Source organism: Pelophylax lessonae (assembly GCF_965119305.1).
Source record: "Pelophylax lessonae genome assembly, chromosome: 8".
In the NCBI taxonomy this organism is placed as follows: Eukaryota; Metazoa; Chordata; class Amphibia; order Anura; family Ranidae; genus Pelophylax; species Pelophylax lessonae.
Window position 1 is genome coordinate 106,614,621 of NC_138775.1, and position 18,528 is coordinate 106,633,148.

The 18,528-nt window shown below is 45.7% G+C and overlaps 1 protein-coding gene across 1 annotated transcript in view; it reads left to right on the top strand.

The window, feature by feature from the left end:
- The window catches only part of RANGAP1 (Ran GTPase activating protein 1), a 355,492-nt gene that overhangs the window by 25,199 nt on the left and 311,765 nt on the right, over positions 1 to 18,528 (top strand). The window lies entirely within an intron of this gene.

An 18,528-nucleotide genomic window follows, 5' to 3' on the forward strand; every position in this document is an offset into this window, starting at 1 on the left:
CCTCAGGGTCCACGCAAGTGTCAACTAAGGTGTATGCACGGGTTTGTGAATGGCAATTGTTACCCCATGGGATTTCTATTGAGCACAGGTGCTATGAAATCAGAATAATACTTGTTGCAAAGAACAGGGATATGATCAGTACGGAAATAGGTTTCTTGAAAGAAAGCCAGACCTATCTTGGATTTGTGAAAGTTTTACAAGATCTGGGATCGCTTGGACGGGGGAGAGAGCTAGAGAGAAAAAAAGCTAAAGGGAGAAGTACACTATATTGTCAAAAGTTCACGCATATGAACTTCATTGACATCCCAGTCTTAGTCTGCAGAGTTCAATATTGAGTTGGTTCACCCTTTGCAGCTATAACATATTTAACTCTTATGGGAAGGCTGCCCACAAGGTGTAAAGCGGAGTTCCACCCAAAAGTGGAACTTCCACTTTAAGTGGAGTTCCAGCCCATTTTGCAACTTTAGTGATTCCTGGAGTGCTCGCTATGCTGATCAACAATTGAGCATTTTAAATTTTTTTTGGGGGTCCCTTACCTTATTTTCAGGGCATTTTTTAATGTACTTCCTCCTTCTCCCCCCTCTGTGGCCATGGCCACCGACATCACTTCCGCCTTTGCATTGCATCCTGGGAGCTGTTTGTCATCACTCCCAGGAGACTGGAATCAGGAAAAACTCCCAGAACCCTCCCTGGAATCAGGAAGAAGGACACAGCAGATTACACTGCGGCTTCAGATGCCCACATCTAAGATGGCCGTGCCTAGACAGCATTTTTAAAAGTAAGATTTTGACTAAAATCCAATACAGTACACCTTGTAAGTATGAGAATAGCGGTTCTGTAAAGGGTGATGGATTAGTATTATAAGGGTATTTTTAGTTAAAAAAGGTATTTGAGACCGGAACTCCGCTTTAAGGCGTCAGCATACCAAGACATTTTGGAAAATTTCATGCTCCCAACTTTGTGGGAACAGTTTGGGGATGGCCGCCTCCTGTTCAAACATGAGTGTGCACCAGTGCATGAAGCAAGGTCAATAAAGACATGGATGAGCGAGTTTGAGGTGGAGGTACTTGACTGTCCTGCACAAAGTCCTGACCTCAACCCAGTAGAACACCTTTGTGATGAATTAGAGTGGAGACTGCGAGTCAGGCCTTGTCCAAAATCAGTGCCTGACCTCACGAATCCGATTCTGGAAGAATCGTCAAACGTTGCCATAGACTCACTCCTAAACCCTGGGGACAGCTTTCCCAGAAGAGTTGAAGCTGTTATAGCTGCAAAGGGTGGGCCAACTCATTATTGAACCCTACTGACTAAGACTGGGATGCCATAAGGCTCCGTTCACATGTCAGCGTATGGATCGCGGGCAGAACCGCGGCGGTTCCGCCCGCAATCCGGACATTATTGCAAATCGCGGACGCCTGTGCGTTGCCTGTTGATTTGCAATAGCCCCCCAAACGCTGAGCGATGTTGCCGCGATTTCCGCCTGCCGAATCGCGGTAACATCGCGCAAAAAAAATCGCGGGACGCAATACGCTCCAAAGAAGCTCTTGTACTTTTTTGGGCGTAATGCGTCCCGGAATTTTTTTTTGCGCGATGTTTTACCGCGATTCGGCAGGCGGAAATCGCGGCAACATCGCTCAGCGTTTGGGGGGCTATTGCAAATCAACGGGCAACGCACGGGCGTCCCGCGATTTGCAATAATCTCCGGATCGCGGGCGGAAACCGCGGCGGTTCTGCCCTCGATCCATACGCTGACATGTGAACGGAGCCTAATAGTTCATGTGTGTGTGTAAGGCATGCGTTCCAATACTTCTGACAGTATAATGTACTGTAGTTAAAGGCAAAGTTCACCTTCTCAGTTTTTTTTTTTTGTTTTTTTCCTCTAAATTCCAGCTCCCCTATGTACCAATATAGCAATGATTCATTTTTTTTTTTTTTTCTTTCGTTACCTTAACCACTTAAGCCCCGGAAGATTTTATCCCCTTCCTGATCAGACCCCTTTTTTCAACTTGGCACTTCTTGAATTTAACTGACAATTGCGAGGTCATGCAATCCTGTACCCAAATGAAATTTATGTCATTTTTTTCTTACAAACAGAGCTTTCTTTTGATGGTATTTGATCACCTCTGCGCTTTTTATTTTTTGCGATATTAATAAAAAAAGAGCGAAAATTTTGAGAAAAAATGACATTTTCAACTTTGTCTTTTAAAAAATATCCAATATACTTAATTTTATGTCACATTTTTTGGCCAAAATATATTTAGCTAGATGTCTTTGACAAAATTTAAATGGTTTGCGCAAAGTTATAGTGTCTACAAACTATGGTGTAAATACTGAAATTTATGCAGCTTTAATTTCTGACTACCTATCTCATTTCATGAAGTGCTAAAATGGCAAGGCAGTACAAAACCCCCCCAAACTACCACTTTTTGGAAAGTAGACATCCTAAGGAATGTCCTGAGAGGCATGTTGAGCTCATTGAATATTTCATTTTTTTGTCACAGGTGTTTGAAAAATGACTAAAAAAAAAAAACGGGAGCCCGAAAACAAATCACCATCAGAATTTCAAAGGGCGTACATTTTTCATTGCATTTTCTCACTACCTATAACGGTTTAGGAGGCCCTGAAATGTTAGGATACCACAAACCCCCCCCCCCCCAAATGACCCCATTTTGGAAAGTAGACACTCCAAGCTGTTTGCTGAGAGGCATGGTGAGTCCATGGAATATTTTATATTTTGCCACAAGTTTTGGGAAAATTAAATTGTTTTTTTTTTAACACAACGTTGTCACTAAAAGATACATTTCTCACACATGACATGGGTATATGTGGAATGACACCCCAAAATACCCCATGTGTGAGACTTTTTGGGGAGCCTAGCTGTGTACGGGACCCCGAAAATCAATCACCATCTTCAGGTTTTCTAATGGCGTAAATTTTTGATTTTTACTCCTCCCTACCCATCACAGTTTCGGAGGCCCTGAAATTTCAAGATAGCACAAACCCCCCCCAATGACCCCATTTTGGAAAGTAGACACCCCAAGCTATTTGCTGAGAGGCATGGTGAGTCCATGGAATATTTTATATTTCCGGGAAATATATATATATATATATATATACACAGTGGGTACGGAAAGTATGCAGACCCCTTACATTTTTCACTCCTCGTTATATTGCAGCCATTTGCTAAAATCATTTAAGTTCATTCTTCTTCCTCATGAATGTACACATAGCACCCCATACTGACAGAAAAACACAGAATTGTTGACATTGTTGCAGATTTATTAAAAAAGAAAAACTGAAATATCACATGGTCCTAAGTATTCAGACCCTTTTCTGTGACACTCCTTTATTTAACTCGGGTGCTTTCCATTTCTTCTTATCATCCTTGAGATGGTTCTACACCTTCATTTGAATCCAGCTGTGTTTTGATTATACTGATTGGACTTGATTAGGAAAGCCACACACCTGTCTATATAAGACCTTCCAGATCACAATGCATGTCAGAGCAAATGAGAATCATGAGGTCAAAGGAACTGCCTGAAGAGCTCAGAGACAGAATTGTGGCAAGGCACAGATCTGGCCAAGGTTACAAAAAGATTTCTGCTGCACTTAAGGTTCGTAAGAGCACAGTGGCCTCCATAATCCTCAAATGGAAGACGTTTGGGATGACCAGAACCCTTCCTAGAGCTGGCCGTCCGGCCAAACTGAGCTATCCGGGGAGAAGAGCCTTGGTGAGAGAGGTAAAGAAGAACCCAAAGATCACTGTGGCTGAGCTCCAGAGATGCAGTCAGGAGATGGGAGAAAGTTGTAGAAAGTCAACCATCACTGCAGCCCTCCACCAGTCGGGGCTTTATGGCAGAGTGGCCCGACGGAAGCCTCTCCTCAGTGTAAGACACATGAAAGCCCGCATGGAGTTTGCTAAAAAAAACACCTGAAGGACTCCAAGATGGTGAGAAATAAGATTCTCTGGTCTGATGAGACCAAAATAGAACTTTTTGGCCTTAATTCTAAGCGGTATGTGTGGAGAAAACCAGGCACTGCTCATCACCTGTCCAATACAGTCCCAACAGTGAAGCATGGTGGTGGCAGCATCATGCTGTGGGGGTGTTTTTCAGCTGCAGGGACAGGACGACTGGTTGCAATCGAGGGAAAGATGAATGCGGCCAAGTACAGGGATATCCTGGACAAAAACCTTCTCCAGAGTGCTCTGGACCTCAGACTGGGCCGAAGGTTTACCTTCCAACAAGACAATGACCCTAAGCACCCAGGTAAAATAAGGAAGGAGTGGCTTCACAACAACTCCGTGACTGTTCTTGAATGGCCCAGCCAGAGCCCTGACTTAAACCCAATTGAGCATCTCTGGAGAGTCCTAAAAATGGCTGTCCACCAATGTTTACCATCCAACCTGACAGAACTGGAGAGGATCTGCAAGGAGGAATGGCAGAGGATCCCCAAATCCAGGTGTGAAAGACTAGTTGCATCTTTCCCAAAAAGACTCCTGGCTGTATTGGATCAAAAGGGGGCTTCTACTAAATACTGAGCAAAGGGTCTGAATACTTAGGACCATGTGATATTTCAGTTTTTCTTTTTTAATAAATCTGCAACAATGTCAACAATTCTGTGTTTTTCTGTCAGTATGGGGTGCTATGTGTACATTCATGAGGAAGAAGAATGAACTTAAATGATTTTAGCAAATGGCTGCAATATAACAAAGAGTGAAACCTTGAATGGGGTCTGAATACTTTCCATACCCACTGTATATACAATATATATATCTTTTTTTTTTTTTTATACACAAAGTTGTCAGTAAATGATACACACACATGCCATGGGTATATGTGAAATGACACCCCAAAATACATTCTGCTGCTTCTCCTGAGTACAGGGATACCCCATGTGTGAGACTTTTTTGCAGTCTAGCCGAGTACAGGACCCCGAAAACAGCAGAGGGCTGTAGTTACAGGCGAGGTTACCCATAGAGTGAAAAATACTCTGATTAAGTTTCAAGGAAGGGTTGAAGGCTAAGTTCCATGTTGAGGCCTCTGGAACATCACGATTCCAATCCAGATGGTATCAAAGTAAGAGGCATTTATGCACTTAAACTCCCCCTTAGAAGGGGGGACTTTGATACCATCTTATTGCAGAAAGAGAAATACTGGATCTTCAAAATGGGGTCACTTACACCCAGAGGCCTCAACATGGAAGTTAGCCTTCAACCCTTCCTTGAAACTTAATCAGAGCATTTTTCACTCCATGGGTAACCTCGCCTGTAACTACAGCCCTCTGCTGTGGACCTAGGGCTCCGCCCCTTCCCTCTACTCAATCTACTGTTGTTATTGGTACTTCTCCTATCTTCTCCACTGTTTTCTTTATGTATGTATGTGTGTGTGTGTGTGTGTGTGTGTGTGTGTATATATATATATATATATATATATATATATATATATATATATATTGTGACAGGAAGTCAGGTAAATCTGGGAATGTAGTCACTGAGAGGAGACACATTCCCACCTGCTTTGAAAGTTCACTGATACTATAGGGTGTTGGCTGCAGAGAGAGCCAGCAGGAAGTTGAAAACCATTCAGCTGTTCAGAATGAGGAGATCAAGGACTCTATAATTTGTCCAGAGAAAATCTATTGAGTGCTGCCTCCTGTCGCTGTGTGAGCTGGGAAGAGGAGGACAGACATACGTGTACCTCCCGACGCCGTGTGGGCATGGGAGAAGGACTGCTGCCGCCTGTCGCCGTGTGGGCTGGGAGAGGGGGACAGTCGGATGTGTGCCTCCCGACAAGCTGGTGAGCATGGGAGAAGACCCCCTACAGCGATGTGAAGCTAAGGAGGGTAACCACGAGTGAAGACGTCTCAAAGGTGAGAAGACAAAGTGTTCCATGTGAAGAGTGTGAAGAGTAAAGGGACCTGTTAAATGAACTATGTTCAATGTGAAGAATCTGAAGAGTAAAGGATCCTGTTATAAATGAACATGTGCTGTGTGAAAGAAAACAAAGGGACATGTTCAATGGACAATGTTTGTGCTGTGTGAAAAGCAAACAAATGGACATTTGAGTGTCTGCTGTAGGATCAGCAGTGTCGGTCCAACAGTAGGTTGGAAAGACTTCTTAGGTAGGTTCCAGCTGTGAGAAGGTAGCCGCCCACAGAGGCAAGGATTTATTTTGTCTTTTATTTTATTTTGGCTGTTTTGATGCTTGCAATTGTGTTAAGTAAATTGCATGAATAAATCAGTCTTGTTTTTCAACCTCTAATCGGCTATCTCTGTGAAAACGCACCCCCAAAGGGGTCACCCATACGCCTACCACCGAGCTAATCCCTCACATATGGTGGAGGATGCGGGCAGAAGCAGCAAGATCCCTGCAAGGAAGTGCAAATGTTTGATGAACTTTATCTGGTGCATGAGATTGCACAATCTGTGTGTGCAGGAGAGAAGATCCTGACAGAAAAAAAAAAAAAAAAAGTGTTTTAAAGAGACAGCGGTCTCAAAATTTTTTGATGAACTTTGTTGTGTCTGGTGCAAGTGACTGCACAAACTGTGTGCGCAGGAAAAGAGATCCTGCAAGAGAGAGAAAAACTACATGTGTTGAAGAGACAGTGGTCTGAAAATTGTTTGCTGGACTGTGAAAAATTTGTTTGTGGAGTTATTGAAGATGGGGCGGTCCAAACGCCTGAAAAATGCAAAGATAGATGAAATGAGAGACCGGATTCTTTGGATGGAGGGGATGTTGCCGTCTGAACCAGCCCCATCCATGCCTAAAGAGAGTCTACTAAAGAGGAAGGTTGTTGTCCCTAGCAACACTGATGAAACTGCTATGGAGACGCAGTGTGCTCAGATGAAAAGTAAACTCAAAATGGAGGAGATGTTGAAACATCTGATTATATCAAATGCAGCTCAACAGCAGGCAAATGCGGATTTTCAGCGGAGCTTTGCAGCTCAACAAAAGGCTCATCAAGAGAGCATGGCAGGCTGGAAACAGAGACGCCAGCAGCCAATGGAGGCCATCGGTTTGGAGGAAACCGAGTATGTGTGCAGGGCTGAGTTGGATGCCTTGCAACGGAAAATGGAAGAAAAGGAACAAGCCTTGGAATTGCTTAAAATGGAGCATAGAAACTTGCAGGAAATGAATGAACTACTCAAGTCTCATGTGTTACAGTGGGAAGAATCCACTGCTCTTCTTTTGGTCGAGTTGCAAAAACGCAGAGAGACTATAATGGAGAAAGATACCATCCTCATGGAAAAGGAAAGTGAAATTCAGACTTTGCAGAAGCAAAGTATGGCTGATATGTTGGAGTTGCGTAATCAGCTGGAAAAAAGTCTTCAGTCTTTGGGAGCTACAAAAATAGACCTGCAGGAGTCGCAGGAACAGAAGGTCGCTCTGAAAACGGCATTGTCTCTCAGCGACAACGAGAAAAGTGAAAGAGAGGCTAAATTACTGAGTACTGTGTATGAGCTCACTACTTTGAGCAATGTGGTAAATGAATGGCGTGCGGACTGTGAAAGTTGGAAAGGGGAAGCCCAACGTGTCCAGCAGCAGTTAAAGGAGAAAGAAGCCTGTGTGGCAGAATTACATTCTTATTCCCAGATGCTAGCCAATGAGGTGAAAGCTCTTATGCAGGGAAAAGGAGATTGTGAACATAAGAGGGAAAAAGTAGAGGCACAGCTTCTGGAATCGCAAGTCAAGGTGTCAGAAGGTGACCGATTGTGTGCTAAGCTCTCAGAGAAGGCAAACCGACTGCAGGTTGAGTTGGACAATGTTACAAATCAGCTTTCTCAAGCAGACAGCAAATCTAGAGAAATTGCGGAAGATTTTTCTATCTTGGAATCGCAGCTGCAAGACACGCAGGAACTCTTACAGGAAGAGAGGTGTCAAAGGCTGAGTTTTAGCACAAAGCTCAAACAAATGGAAGATGAGAAAAATGGCTTCCTGGAACAATTAAAAGAGGAGGCGGAAGCAAAGAAAAACCTATCAGAGCAAGTCGCAACATTGCAAGCTCAGATAGCGGTTATGAAAAAACGCATGGAAGAAAGCGTTGGTTCATTACAGTGTGTTGAAGATGTGAAAAAGAAGTTTGATCACATGCTTGGTGAAGAGAAGACTGTGTCTGCAAAATATGCAGAAGAACGCGCCCGTGCAGAAACGGAGGTGCGTGATAACGAGAGCAAAGCCCTGTTCTTGGCTCGCTCTTTGGAGGAAGCTCTAGAGTGTAAGGCTGAACTAGAAAGTGTTAACAAACAGCTGCGTACAGAAATGGAAGAATTGGTCAGCTCCAAGGATGATGTTGTGAAAAGAGTTCAGGAGCTAGAAAAGTCTAAGCGAGCCTTAGAACAGCAAGTAGAAGAGATGAAGATTCCGTTGCAGGAACTGGAAGAGGAATTCCAGGCAACAGAGGATCTGTCCCAAAGAGGGGATAGTGTGCCTGATGCAGTTTTTAAAAGGATCAGTGTTTTGGGGTCTGTCCTGAGTGAGCCTCAGAAATGTGATGACATGTGGCTTGAATCACCCCTTTGGAATAAACCGTTCCTTCAAAAACTTCAAGCATTGGAAAATGTATCATTAGAGCTTCAGCAAACAAAGGAGCTGAGTAAGAAATGTGATGATTTCTCAGTTCAGGCTGAAAACCTAGTGGGGAAAACTAAGGCTGTTGGTGAAAACGTGAAGCAAATGAATAAGTGCCTTTCAGGGAGTGTTTCCAAAATGGAACTGGTGAAAGACGGGTGGCAGAAGTTTGATCGTGATCTTGAGATGCATTCCATGTGGAATTCAGATAGAGAAAAAGAACTAGGTGACCTTGAGCGGTCAAATAGTTCAGCAGAAAGTGCATTGAAGAAACCTGTAAAAGAATGTGTTGCAGTTCCATGCTTCTTCACTGATGCAGAGAGGAGGTCTATAAGGGATACCACCCAGATCGCTGGGTTCAACTGTGTTGTTGCCTTTAACCCCTATGTTGGTGTAAGGAAAGTTGATGATGTTCTGGTTGACTACTTCTGTGAAGAGTTTGGCAAGAAATATAAACTGAATATCAAATCAAATAGTAGGCCTTTACTGCGACTCGCTCAGGAGGGCGAAAAGTTTAAGAAGTTGATGAGTGCAAATGCTTCCGATCTGCCTATGAATATGAAATGTTTGGTGAATGATATTGATATCTCTGGGAAAAGGAACAGGGGTCACTTTGAAGAAATGTGTGACAGCCTGTTGTCTCAATTGGAAAATCCTCTGCACAGCATCTTAGAGCAAGCAAAGCTCAAGAAGGAAGATCATTCCCTTTTACAACAAAAAGTCAATGATTGTGTACAGATGTATGGAGAGGCAACTCAAGTCACAGAGGGATGTCAAGAGTCCCTACTTGGAACAAAGCTTAGTGAAGCAAAGGTTCTCAAAGTTTTGTGGAAAACATTTATGGATTGCAGAGAGAGGCGTCTTAAGAATGTTGAAGACATTAAGACTAGCCCAATTGAGTTGCCTATGGATCACGGTCCTCCATGGTGGATTGGACAGACGGTTATGAGGGACAAGCTGTCTGACATTTATGAGAAAGCTGTCAATGAAGATGACAGAAACGAGAAGGAGCAAAATGATGCCAAAAATGCAGTTGAAGAATGTGTATATGAGATGAGAGACAAACTGTGTGGCAGTTATGAGAAATCTGTCAATGAAGATGACAAAACAGTTTCATCCGGAAGCTTGAGGATAATAGGAGGCTTATCAGTGAGTCAGCAGTGCCTGACACATGCGTGCCTGGAAATATGTGTCCCAACCCTAGGGTTGAAACAAGAGGGGGGGGTATGTGACAGGAAGTCAGGTAAATCTGGGAATGTAGTCACTGAGAGGAGACACATTCCCACCTGCTTTGAAAGTTCACTGATACTATAGGGTGTTGGCTGCAGAGAGAGCCAGCAGGAAGTTGAAAACCATTCAGCTGTTCAGAATGAGGAGATCAAGGACTCTATAATTTGTCCAGAGAAAATCTATTGAGTGCTGCCTCCTGTCGCTGTGTGAGCTGGGAAGAGGAGGACAGACATACGTGTACCTCCCGACGCCGTGTGGGCATGGGAGAAGGACTGCTGCCGCCTGTCGCCGTGTGGGCTGGGAGAGGGGGACAGTCGGATGTGTGCCTCCCGACAAGCTGGTGAGCATGGGAGAAGACCCCCTACAGCGATGTGAAGCTAAGGAGGGTAACCACGAGTGAAGACGTCTCAAAGGTGAGAAGACAAAGTGTTCCATGTGAAGAGTGTGAAGAGTAAAGGGACCTGTTAAATGAACTATGTTCAATGTGAAGAATCTGAAGAGTAAAGGATCCTGTTATAAATGAACATGTGCTGTGTGAAAGAAAACAAAGGGACATGTTCAATGGACAATGTTTGTGCTGTGTGAAAAGCAAACAAATGGACATTTGAGTGTCTGCTGTAGGATCAGCAGTGTCGGCCCAACAGTAGGTTGGAAAGACTTCTTAGGTAGGTTCCAGCTGTGAGAAGGTAGCCGCCCACAGAGGCAAGGATTTATTTTGTCTTTTATTTTATTTTGGCTGTTTTGATGCTTGCAATTGTGTTAAGTAAATTGCATGAATAAATCAGTCTTGTTTTTCAACCTCTAATCGGCTATCTCTGTGAAAACGCACCCCCAAAGGGGTCACCCATACGCCTACCACCGAGCTAATCCCTCACAATATATATATATATATATATATATATATTGAGCCAATCCTGGTCTTACTGTCCTCTCTTTCTTGCAATATGTATTTGTCTTATCTGGGTACCGGGAAAAAAATATATGTGTATGTATACACTTGTCTATATACAAAATGGGCTTTAGGATATCGGCTCCACCTTTTTGGTCTGAGTTTGCTACTACCTGGTGGGATACCAGGAAACCTTAGAGGATTCCCATTATCTCTCCATTGATATCCCTATGGGCCTCTGGCGATGTGTTGGTCACTGTATGCAATCTTACTGCGAATACTGAGTCCAATCTCTAAATTAGTGGCTGCACTAGTTATTCATTACAACTATCAACAACTATGTGCTCTAGTATCCTGTATTTTTAATTGTAAATATTTGTTACTCATGTATTGCATTCCCATGGAGGACTGACACTCCTTTGATTTGATCCGTCCTCCCTGGGAAATCCAAATGACCTCCATAGGGGTGAAGTAACTTTCTACCTTCTTTCCAGCAAGGACACCTAGTGGCCATAAGAATACATTACCTGTCATCTGTATGTTAATTTGGACACAGATGCACTCAATTGGCCCCTATAAGATATCCTGCAGGACACCCCCATCTACAGCTCTAAGGAAACCGGTGATAAGCCGGTGAAATGCGTTAGCACCGTGTCATTTGGAATCTGCCAATGGGACACCGATCACGCTGACCTCCGGGCGCCCTATGGCTGCATCAAACGTTCCCCGCCTCCTCCGTCCGGTGTGACGTCGGGCTGCTACCCACTAGCCCGCCCACCTACCAGGAAGCTCTGTGGAGCGAAGGAGAACTGCCTGGAACGCCAGGCCGGGCTGCACCGTCAGAGAGTCTGCAGCGTCTATCTCCCCCGGGACAACTACCAGCTGGCTTCCATCACCGCCAGATGATCATCGGCTCTAAGAGGTACTATGTATGCTATCCGAGGTCTTTAACTTGCGGTATTGTCTACTTGACCCCCCACATGGGGCTAATCCGCTAGCAAGCTCTGCACTTGCTCATCTCCACTCTACCACTACGTCCGCAGGACTTCAGGCATAGCCCTACATTTGGGTCAGTTGCCACCATTCATTCACGACCCATCTCTCTCAGCCTATTTGTTTTCAATACATCTGGAACTGTCCCCACAAGGACTGTATTGCCCCCGCATGCCATGCTGCTTTTGACTGTTGCTGTTGGGACTGTTTACTACTGTTATTTGGAACAGCGTTCTTTGCCTGCCTAATCACACACAACCCCTACTTCATCTCCCATCCAGCTAACTTCTAGTACTGAACCCGGGTTGATATGTTTGTCCCATTGTGTTTGCCTTATTTTTAGTTAATTCTTAATTGTGAGTCATGCTACACCATTTATACTCCATGTTTGATGATTTTCAGCTTTTTGTGCATTAATAAAGTTATATTTCTTATTTCATCTATTTTTGGTGTCCCCAGTTGATTCTTTTAGGAGTACCTCTGTGTCTCCTAACCTTTTATAGTATGTTTTGTACCTGTGTGATGCGGCCTTGGATGAGGCCCCTTTAGTCTCACGCCTGTCAGCAGTTGCAGTGACGATTCTTCGCATCGTTTGGTTGAAGAGCTGGTCGGCCGACCAGTCTTCCAAGAAAATGGTGTCTGACATCCTTTATGCAGGGAGTCGTCTTTTTGGGGACTCTCTGGATGAACTGGTGAAGGGGGTCACGGAGGGTAAGAGCACGCTGCTGCCCCAGGTGTCCAGGGGAAGATCCTTCCGCGGTAAGCGGGGCCCTTCATTTAAACCTAACCAGGGGTCCTTTCATGCCTTTAAGGCACAAGACAAGGGTAAGTCCTTCAAGGCCTCTGGTGGCCAGAAGAAGCCTTGGACGGGCAAGCCTAAAGCCGCCCACACGGACACGGCGGCCCAGTCCGCCTCGACCTGAAGGGGCCCCCTCACCCATTTAAGGGGTGGGGGGACGTCAGCACTGTTTTCCCGAACCTTGGCTGGCCAGGATTCAGGACAGGTGGGTTCAAGAACTTATTCGGTCAGGGTACAAGATCGAGTTTCGATCACGCCCAGCAGACAGATTCTTTCCCTCAAATCTTCATTTGACCCCAGATCGTTTCTGAGATCTCCATTGGGCGGTTCAGGATCTCCTCGCCCAGGGGGTGGTTGTCCCGGTGCCACATCGGGACAGGTTTCAGGGTTTTTACTCAAATCTGTTCACAGTGCCAAGAAAAGAGGGCAAGGTGCATCCGTTTCTGGACTTAAAGTTTCTGAACCGCTTTGTTGCGGGTACAGGGGATTGCCATCCTGGGGTACCTGGACGATCTCCTTTTAAGGTCGAGTTCCAGTGCCACTCTGTTGCGCGATTTGTCAACCACGGTTCAAACGCTCCAGGAGTTTGGGTGGACCATCAATTTTCAGAAGTCGACATTGTCCCTTTCTGTTCGTCTCCCTTACCTGGGGATGATTCTGGGCTCCGCCCAGGCGAAGGTATTTCTTCCGGAGGACAAACTCCGGACTCTGCAGGACGAGGTCAAGTCCCTCAGGGACAACGAGTTCTCTTCGCTCCGGACCTGCATGCGGTCCCTTGGCTTGATGGTGTCGGCTTTCATAGTTACATAGTTAGTGAGGTTGAAAAAAGACATCAGTCCATCCAGTTCAACCTATGATGCGTGTGTGTGTTTGCTTTTAACCGTACATTGTATACCCCTGTATGTTGTGGTCTTTAAGGTGTCCATCTAATAGTTTTTTGAAACTATCAATGCTCCCTGCTGATACGACTGCTTGTGGAAGAGAATTCCACATCCTTACCGCTCTTACAGTGAAGAACCCCTTACGCACTTTAAGGTTAAACCGCCTTTCCTCTAGTTTTAGTGAGTGACCACGTGTCTTATTGTATCTCCTTTCTCTGAATAGTTTGTTCCTTATGCTCGGGTCACCAGTACAGTATTTGTACATTGATATCATATCCCCCCTCAATCGTCTTTTCTCCAGAGAGAATAGGTTCAGTGCTTGTAGTCTTTCCTCATAGCTGATGTCCTCCATTCCCCTAATTATTTTTGTTTTATTTTCTCCAGTTCCAGCACATCCTTCCTGAGGACCGGTGCCCAGAACTGGACAGCATACTCCAGATGTGGCCGGACCAGAGTCTTGTAGAGTGGGAGAATAATCTCTTTATTTCTGGAGTGAATACCCTTTTTTATACATCCCAGTATTCTGTTGGCTTTGCTTGCGGCGGCTTGGCATTGCATGCCACTGCCAAGCTTGTTGTCTACCAGTACCCCCAAGTCCTTTTCCATCCTAGACTCACCCAGAGGTTCCCCCCCTAGTGAGTAGCTTGCTTTCTGGTTTCTGGCCCCCAAGTGCATTACTTTACATTTATCAACATTAAACCTCATCTGCCATGTAGTTGCCCACCCCGTTATTTTGTTCAGGTCTGCTTGCAAGGTTTCCACATCCTGCATAGAAGATATTGGCATGCCTAGTTTAGTATCATCTGCAAATACTGAGATTGTACTCGATATCCCCTCCTCTAGATCATTTATGAACAAATTAAACAGGATTGGTCCCAGGACAGAACCCTGGGGGACCCCACTTTCCACACCCGCCCAATCCGAGTACTCCCCATTAATCACCACCCTCTGTACTCTCCCCTGGAGCCAGTTCTCTATCCAGGTACTCACCTTCTGATCCATACCTACCTTCCTTAGTTTGTACAGTAATCGTTTGTGAGGAACGGTGTCAAAGGCCTTTGCAAAGTCCAGATACACCACATCCACAGGCTTACCTTTATCTAGGTGGCTGCTCACTTCATCGTAGAAGGTTAATAGATTGGTTTGGCACGAACGATTTTTCATGAATCCATGCTTATTACTACTTATAATACAGTTTTCATTACTAAAGTCTTGTATGTGGTCCCTTATCATCCCCTCCAAGATTTTGCAGACTACAGATGTTAGGCTGACCGGCCTATAGTTACCCGGGATATATCTCGGCCCCTTCTTAAATATTGGTACCACGTTGGCTTTTTTCCAATCAGCTGGCACCATACCCGTCTGTAAACTATCCTTAAAGATCAAGAATAATGGTCTGGCAATCACCTGGCTGAGCTCATTAAGAACCCTCGGGTGCAAGCCATCCGGTCCCGGGGATTTATTTATGTTAAGTTTCTCTAGTTTAGCTCTAAGTCTATCTTCTGTTAACCATGGCGGCACTTCCTGAGGTGTATTATTTAGTTCGGCCTTACAAGCTGTGTTCGTGTAGCCCCCCCCCGATTCTTTTGTGAAGACTGAAGAGAAGAAATGATTTAACACTTCCGCCTTTTCTCTGTCCTCAGTGGCCATATTTCCTTTATCATCTTTTATGGGGCCAATGTGTTCTGGCCTCGCTTTCTTACTGTTTATATACTTAAAGAACTTCTTGGGGTTCTTTTTACTCTCCTCCGCTATATGTCTCGCGTGTTCTATTTTAGCCGCCCTGATTTCATCTTTACATTTCTTATTACACTCTTTATAATGCTTAAATGCTGCCAATGACCCGTCAGTCTTGTATTTTTTGAAGGCCTTTTCTTTAGCACTAATATACATTTTTATTTTGGAGTTTAGCCACCCAGGGTTTATTTTTGCTCTTTTTAAATTTATTTCCCTTTTGGAATGCACTGGCCAATCCCCCTGTTTAGTATGCTCTTGAAGTACTCCCATTTTTCCTCCATGTTCTTTGTTCCCAGGGTTCTATCCCAATTGATATTTTCTAGCAGCAAGCGCAGTTTAGGGATATTGGCTCTTTTGAAATTCAGTGTCCTTATATTACCCCTCTGCTATTACTGTAATTAATACTGAAACTTATTGACCTATGGTCACTGTTTCCTAAGTTGTCCCGTATTTCTATATCCGTGATCAGGTCTGTATCGTTGGTAATCAGTAGGTCAAGTACCGCATTGTTTCTTGTCGGTGCATTCACCATCTGACCCATGAAATTGTCCTGCAAAACATTTCGAGGCGGTACCATTTGCACAGTTCCACACACAATCTCTGCAAGCAAAGATTCTGACCAGGTGGGACAGGCATCCTCACTCCTTGGAAAGGAGGATCTCTTTGAGCCCCCAAGTCAGATCGGATCTTCTGTGGTGGCTCCAGTCTCCGGCTCTGAAGGAAGGAAAATCCTTTCGACCGTTGCTATGGACTGTGGTAACCACGGACGCTAGCCTGTCGTGCTGGGGTGGCGTTCTGGGCAATTTGTCTGCCTAGGGCACTTGGTCGGAGGGGGAGTCCTCCCTTCAGATAAATGTCTTGGAACTGCGAGCAATCAGGCTCTGTTTGATCCGTTGGTCGGATTGTCTTCAGGGCCGCCCTGTGCGTGTGTAGACGGACAACGCAACTGCGGTGGCTTACATCAATCACCAAGGGGGCACCAGGAGTGCCCGGGCGGCCAAGGAAGTGGCCGAGGTTCTGTCTTGGGCCGAGACGCAGGTCCCGGCGATTTCGGCAGTTCACATTCCAGGTGTGGAGAACTGGCAGGCGGACTATCTGAGTCGCCAGACCCTGGACCAGGGGGAATGGTACCTAGACCCGGAGGTGTTTCAGATGCTGTGTGCGCGGTGGGGATCCCCGGATGTGGATCTGTTCGCGTCTTGACTAAACAACAAAATGGGTAGGTTCGTGGCAAGTACACGTGACCCTCTGGCGGACCCCCCCGGACGCGTTGGTAGTGCCTTGGAATCAGTATCGCCTGATTTATGCCTTTCCCCCAATTCAGTTTTTGTCCAGGTTCCTTCGCAGGTTGGTCTCGGAAACCGAGGTTGGTGATTCTAGTGGCCCCACCTGGTCGCGCCGGTTTTGGTACGCGGACATCATGCAACTGGTCGTCGAGCCTCCCTGGCGGCTCCCACTACGAGACGATCTTCAGTCTCGGGGCCGATCTTCCATCCTGCTTTACAGTCGTTGGCTTTGACGGCGTGGCTGTTGAAAGCCAGGTCTTGAGAGACAGGGGTCTCTCGTCGGCGGTCATTCCTACCTTACTCAAGGCTAGGAAGGCCTCGTCAGGTAAGATTTATTATCGTACCTGGAAGGCTTATTTCACCTGGTGTGAATCCCAGTGGTTCCATCCCCGCTCCTATTCGGTTGCGAGGGTGTTAGCTTTCCTGCAAACTGGTGTGGAGCAGCGTCTGGCGCTGACCACTTTTAAGGGCCAGTTATCTGCGCTGGCCATTCTTTTTCAACGCCTTCTGGCGTAGAATTCCTTGATCCGCACTTTCATTCAAGGGGTGCGTCATCTGGCTCCCCCCTAGCAGGGCACCCTTTTGTTCCTTGGGACCTGAATTTGGTTTTGTCCGTTTTTCAACGTCCTCCCTTTGAGAACATCTGGGAGATTCCTCTGCCGGTGCTTTCACAGAAAGTTGCCTTTCTGGCGGCGATCACATCTGCTCGCAGAGTGTCGGAGTTGGCGGCTCTGTCGTGCCGATCTCCCTATCTGGTTGTTCATAGGGACAAAGTGGTCTTGCGACCTCATCAGTCCTTTCTTCCGAAAGTGGTTTTGGATTTCCATCTCAACGAGGACATTGTCTTGCCTTCACTGTGTGCGAAGTCTAAGCATCCTAAGGAGTTTGCCTTGCATTCCTTGGATGTGGTGAGGGCGATCAGGGTTTACCTGTCGTCTACTGAATCCTACAGAAAGTCGGATTATCTTTTTGTCCTTCCTGAGGGACCTCGGAAGGGTACAGCTGCGTCTGCGGCAACCATTTCCAAATGGATCGGACAGACGATTGTACAGGCCTATTCAATTAGGTATCAGGTTCTACCTTTCCCTGTCACGGCGCACTCTACCAGAGCGGTTAGTGCGTCTTGGGCCTTCCGCCATCAGGCTTCAGTGTCCCAGGTGTGCAAAGCAGCGACCTGGTCGTCCGTGCATACCTTTACTAAATTTTACAAACTTGATGTTCTGGCATCGGCAGATGCCTCTTTTGGCCGCAAAGTTCTGAGTGCGGCTGTGCCTTAGGGAAGACATGGCGGTTTTTAGCCTGTCTCCTCCTATTGGGGTTTTTTCCCCTTGGTTATTTTGCTTTCCTGGGTTTGTTCGCTTCTGTTGAGCTTTCCTGTTACCCAGTGTTTACCTTTCTGGTTCAGAAAAGGTTCTTTTCTCTGACCTGGGTCCTGCGTTGCCTTTTTGACGATGTTTCCCACCCCTCACATCTACACTGCTTTGGGACGTCCCAGAAGTGCAGACTGTATGAGTGGGCAGCGACTGTCAGAGGACGTAAGAGAAAATATAATTTTTTGTAAGAACTTACCGTAAAATTATTTTCTCTGAGTCCTCTGACAGTCGCCGCCCCCCACCCCTCTTTTGGGGTTCATGGATCTCTATACTGCTTGCTAACAAACTGCTTTGGGAATGCTGCTAGCTGGGGATATTGGACCAGAGGGACAGTCCCTGTAGGTGTCTTTTTATACAAAGGTTTTGTGAATGTTTTCTTACAAAATCTTATGCCTAGCTTACTCCTGTGGATAAGACCAATTCCCAGAAGTGCAGACTGAATGAGTGGGCGGCGACTGTCAGAGGACTCAGAGAAAATAATTTTACGGTAAGTTCTTACAAAAAATTATATTTTTTCAGGGCTGCCTGACATGGGGCTTGTGGATTTGGTGGCTTCTCCCAGGCTGATATAATTATCAGTGCCTGCTGTGTCTCTCCCTATCGATGACCGTGAGACAGGGGGAGTAAATGTCCCGGCGCCATCTTGGCCATTGCCGCGGTTGGGAGAATAAGGCTGTGAGTTTTTTGGGCTCGTGGGAGTCCTTTCTTTTGCGGGACATTGCTCCGGTGAGTGGGGAGATAATCCGCTTACCTCTGGTGCCGATTTAATA